Source organism: Gigantopelta aegis, chromosome 5 (genome assembly GCF_016097555.1).
Source record: "Gigantopelta aegis isolate Gae_Host chromosome 5, Gae_host_genome, whole genome shotgun sequence".
NCBI classification, from domain to species: Eukaryota; Metazoa; Mollusca; class Gastropoda; order Neomphalida; family Peltospiridae; genus Gigantopelta; species Gigantopelta aegis.
The window spans coordinates 2,280,142-2,285,760 of NC_054703.1; positions in this window are offsets into that span (position 1 = coordinate 2,280,142).

The following is a 5,619-nucleotide window of genomic DNA, read 5'->3' on the forward strand; positions in this document are numbered from 1 at the left end:
GATTTCGTAATGCTAAGACAACTTAGCTGGCCCTTTATGCCACTTCCCTAATATACTTACAAACCACTATTCAAGAAACTCTTAATTCATTGTATAACGTTGACATGTTCTATATTTAAGCTGTGTGTTAGTATTACTTACAATGTAAGTACAAGACATATGTAACATATTTTTTTATATTTTAATGTAATGGTGTGTGTATATATTTTTTAAATATTTTGTACAGTACATAAACATGGCAAAAACAATAATATTACCCATGTTCTCCAACTATTTTAAAACCTGGCCAAGGTCTGATAACACACAGCACTCGTAACACTTACGTCAGACGTACGCCACACGTTATATACAGGGCTTCTAGATTATGGTAGCCTCACTCCCATGGCTCGTGATAGTTAATGTTAGGCTAGTAAATAACTACTATTGCCATGCCCGATGGCTAGTGAAAAAAAGTTGTCAAATGCTACATTTAAGTCTATTTTGTAAATATGAATATCCAGCCCCCACCCTCACCCCACCTCAATCTTAGTGTTTTTTAAGTGAATTTTTAATCGTGGCTAGTAAATTTTTCAAATCACTGATCTCATGGCTAGTGGATTTTATAAAGATTCTAGAAGCCCTGATATATGACGTAAGTGTTACGAGTGCTTTGTTACCGGGCCCTGGTGCTTATAAAACGTTTTAGAGTCTTAGACTTGAGACTCTAATAAATTAAGAGTCTGAGACACTAACGTCATGACAACGCCATACAAATTGTATGCGTGTGACGTCATTTAAGACTGAGTCTGGACTCTAAAAAGTTTTATAAGCATGGGCCCAGGTTGGCTCTACTGCTGAACAGGGGAATATTTAACTGTTTCAGGGGCCTAACCCACAGCTGCGGATGGGGGTGGCGTTGTGGTGTGGGGTGCTTCGTTTAGGAAATATGATAAAATAATGGTTCACCTATAAATTGAATGTACAGTGTGACGCCAACCTGGTTACCAAGCTGGAGAACTCGGCATTACATCTATGATTGTGTTCATATCTAAATGTATACATGTGTCGTTGAAAATATTATATATATATTAAACATTTTGTATAACAACCACCTGCCTATAGAGATCAATGTATTCAAATATATTTGTTTTACCTCTGTTTATAAGTACTGAGGTAGCAGGATACCAAATAACATCTCATCGGGTCAAAGGTCATTCGAAGTACACCTAACTTTGAATATCGCATTAAATTAGATCACGGCTGCCATTGGTGAGATCTGTTACATGAAGGAAGGAAGGAAATGTTTATTTAACAATGCACTCAACACATTTTATTTATGGTTATATGGTGTCAGACATATGGTTAAGGACCACACAGATATTGACAGAGGAAACCCGAGGATCTACTCTTTTTGATCTCTGTTATATGTCTTCTTGTCATTAAATGTTATATCTGGTCAGTTATATCTGGTTCCTGTAATATATAATTTAATTTAACTCATATCAATGTACCAGATACATGTTCGGTTTTTGTTTTGTTTTTTAAACGCACAGGGTCCTACAGAAAAAAAGTTGACAATTCTGGTGCAAACTAGAGTAGTCGAAGATTTTTCCTGTTGGCTAAAACTCCTACCTGCAGCATATCAATCGACATATACACCACATATATAAATACTACCATCCCTCACCCTTAAAGTGAAACAGAAAACAATTGGGGGTCAAGCTGTTCATTTCAGAGATAACGGGTAACATCTATGACTACCATAGTTCTGCACAAAACTTAAGTAGTTTGGTGTGTTTTTTTATAGGTGCCCCATACATGTTCCAAGCACAAGGCTACTTGAAACAGTGGTACTCTATGAAATAAAATTGCATACATTTATTGTGCAGATGAAACTAATTTGTTTTACAACCAACACACTCACATTTATCACCATGCAATCACAGGACTTGTGGTATTAACTGCTCTATCAAACGTTTGATAGACCTTCAACTTTAACCCAGCCAGACTGGCCTCAGTGGTGTCGTGGTTAAGCCATCGGACATGAGGCTTGTAGGTACAGGGTTCACAGCCCGGTACTGGCTCACACCCAGAGCGAGTTTTAATGACTCGGTGGGTAGGTGTAAGGCCACTACACCTCCTTCTCTCTCACTATCCATTAACAACTAACTCACTGTCCTGGGCAGACAATCTAGATAACTGAGGTGTGTGCCCAGGACAGTGTTCTTGAACCTTAATTGGATATAAGCGCGAAAATAAGTTTAAATGAAAAAATTACCCAGCCGGAAGTTATTTGGTTTAGTACTACCTGTTATATCTGAAACAAGCAGCTTATCCATCCCCCCCTCACGGCCTTCACCATTCTAACCTTCGCAAGATAAAGCCAGTATCTTAAGACATTAACCAATAACAATACAGTGAAACCCCTCTAAACCAGACACCCTCAGGACCAAGTAAAAAGTCTGGTTTTAAGAGGTATCTGGTTTAGAGAGGTTCTTTTCTGCAGAGAAGTATTTAAAAAAGGACTATCAAAAACATCCGGTATTGAGGGAATTCCAGTTTACAGAGTGTCCTATTTTGAGAGGTTTCACTGTCTATGTATGTGTGTGTGTGGCATACAATGTAGATAACAATTACATTAATTTATGAATATTATGAATATTGGACATCTTGTTTTAAAACATCAGTATTTGGCAATGACTGAATAACTTTACATAGTTGATTCATTATTTCTGTACCAGCCAGCTCCAGCTTGTGCACAACTGGTAAACCAAAAGCCCTGGTACATGTATGTGCTGTCCTGTCTGTGTGGATGGTGCATATAAAAGACCCCTGGCTCCTAACCGGAAACTGTAACGGGTTACCTCTCTCTAAGACCATATGTCAAAAATTACCAAATGTTTGACATCGAATAGCCGATGATTAATAAATCAATGTGCTCTAGTGGTGTCGTTAAACAAAACACACTTTCTATATATATATTTACGATTTTTGGTCCTTTTTCCTAGAATACATTAAATATTGATGTAATGACAGTATCACATGCTGTCAGTCTTTTTCAGTATCCTCTGTATACACGGGACATTACTTTCAGTGTTTTGTATTCACGAAACGTTTACGAAGGAAGGAAGGAAATGTTTTATTTAATGACACACTCAACACATTTTTATTTATTTTACGGTTATATGGTAAAAGTAAAGTTTGTTTTATTTAACGACGCCACTAGAGCACATTGATTTTTTATCTTATCATCGGCTATTGGACGTCAAACACGGTTATATGGTGTCGGACCACACAGATATTGAGAGAGGAAACCCAATGTCACCACTTCATGGGCTACTCTTTTTCAATTAGCAGCAAGGGATCTTTTATATGCACCATCCCACAGATAGGATAGCACATACTACGGCCTTTGATATACCAGTCGTGGTGCACTGGCTGGAACGAGAAATAGCCCAGTGGGGATCAATCCCACACCGACCACGCATCAAGCGAGCACTTTACCACTGGGCTACGTCCTTTCCCGAAATGTTTACGATTACTTGCAAAGTATAAATGAAATGGTATTTAATTAATTTCCAGGTTTATTTGATGTTATATTGGACACCTGTTTTTAGCTATGCTACGACGTTTTTCGGATACATATTTGTCTGGCATTCGGCCGTTAACTTTTCCCTTGAAGTCTTATCTTCTTCTCCTATAGTTTTGATTGAACTGTTACCGGCCTTGGTGGTGTCGTGGTTAGGCCATCGGACTACAGGCTGGTAGGTACTGGGTTCGGATCCCAGTCGAGGCTTGGGATTTTTAATCCAGATACCAACTCCTAACCCTGAGTGAGTGCTCAGCCAGGCTCAATGGGTAGGTGTAAACCACTTGCACCGACCAGTGATCCATAATTGGTTCAACAAAGGCCATGGTTTGTGCTATCCTGCCTGTGGACGCAAATATAAGATCCCTTGCTGCTAATCGGAAATAGTAGCCCATGTAGTGGCGACAGCGGGTTTCTTCTCAAAATCTGTGTGGTCCTTAACCATATGTCTGACGCCATATAACCGTAAATAAAATGTGAGTGCGTCGTTAAATAAAACATTTCTTTCTTTGATTGAATTGTTCTGAAACTTTGTACATTGATCCTCTGGGGCACCCTCCATTAACTAATAGAGCGATATTTAAATATAAACATTTTAATTTAGATTTTTTTTATTTTATTTTTTTTAAATGTGAAAGTCTTATCTTCTAGAATGTTAGTGGTATAGGGACATGTTAAAAGGGTACACTCTCTCTCTCTCTCTCTCTCTCTCTCTCTCTCTCTCTCTCTCTCTCTCTCTCTCTCTCTCTCTCTCTCTCTCTCTCTCTCTCTCTCTCTCTAGGATGTTCATAGAATAGTTCTAAAACTTGGTATTATGATTCTCTGCAGCAGTCTTCACAAACTAATACAGAGATATTTTGGAATTTTTATTAACATTAGGTGGTCTTTACAAATTAATAAATTATTTACTACTAATATTAACTACTACTAACAAAATAAAAAATAATTAAATAGTGACGATGTATAAGTTGATACGCCTCTTGTTATTATGTATTTTGCTATAGTTATAATTTTATTATATATTAATTTTCATTTTTTTTACAATACCCTCCAAACGTCCCCCAAAGTTCCCTTGGCATTCCACCTCATGTCATTTGGGCCCCCCTAAATGGATTTTCTGGATCTGCCATTGTTTTTTATATGTCATGCATCAAACTAGTGGCCTTCTATTATATTATAGCAATTATTTATTCCTAATAATATCATTATTATTATTATGGTTGAGGAAATATTAGCAAAGGTTATCACACATACCTGGGCTTCTTTTCACATGTTCATCATGCAATAAGTCTTTCAATGTATGCCCATTAAAAAATATTACACAGGGTCAAGGGGTAAACGTTTGTCACTCTTCAGAACTACCTGTCTTTCAACTATTCACATCACATGGATTAACTTGTAGAAGTAGAAATATTTATACCGGGTTTTTGTTTAAATTTTTTCATTTACATCCAAGTCATCATACATGTAGCTTGTCATTCTGTTTTTGTTCTCAATGTAAATTTAATAAATGATTTTCCAAATTTATTTTGTTTGTATTCATGTACTTAGTTTGATACCCAATAATTGCTGTGTGTTTTTGTGCTGGGATGTCGTTAAACATTCATTCATTCATTTTGTTTGTCGTTTGTGTAGGCTATGTACTGTATTTACAATATATTGCTTTGGGGTTGGTTTTTTATTATTATAATTATTTTCATTTCTTTTTTAATGAATTAATTTTTTTAAATTATTATTATTTATTATGTGCATTTTCTGGATTTTATTTGAGTATGTAAAAAATGAAATTTATCTCAGGTTTAAGAGTTTTGTACGAGTTACTTCCCTTAGACTTCCAGGAAAAGGTTTGGTTTATTTTAAATCTATCTGTTAATGTTATAGTAAACTGGTCTGTTAGTATATATATATATATATATATATAGACTATGTTACAGTTAATCTGTATAATCAGGTAATATGTATATTACCTGATTTTTTCAGCTAATATGTATATTACCTGTTTCACTCAGGTAATATGTATATTAGCTGAAAAAATCAGGTAATATACATAT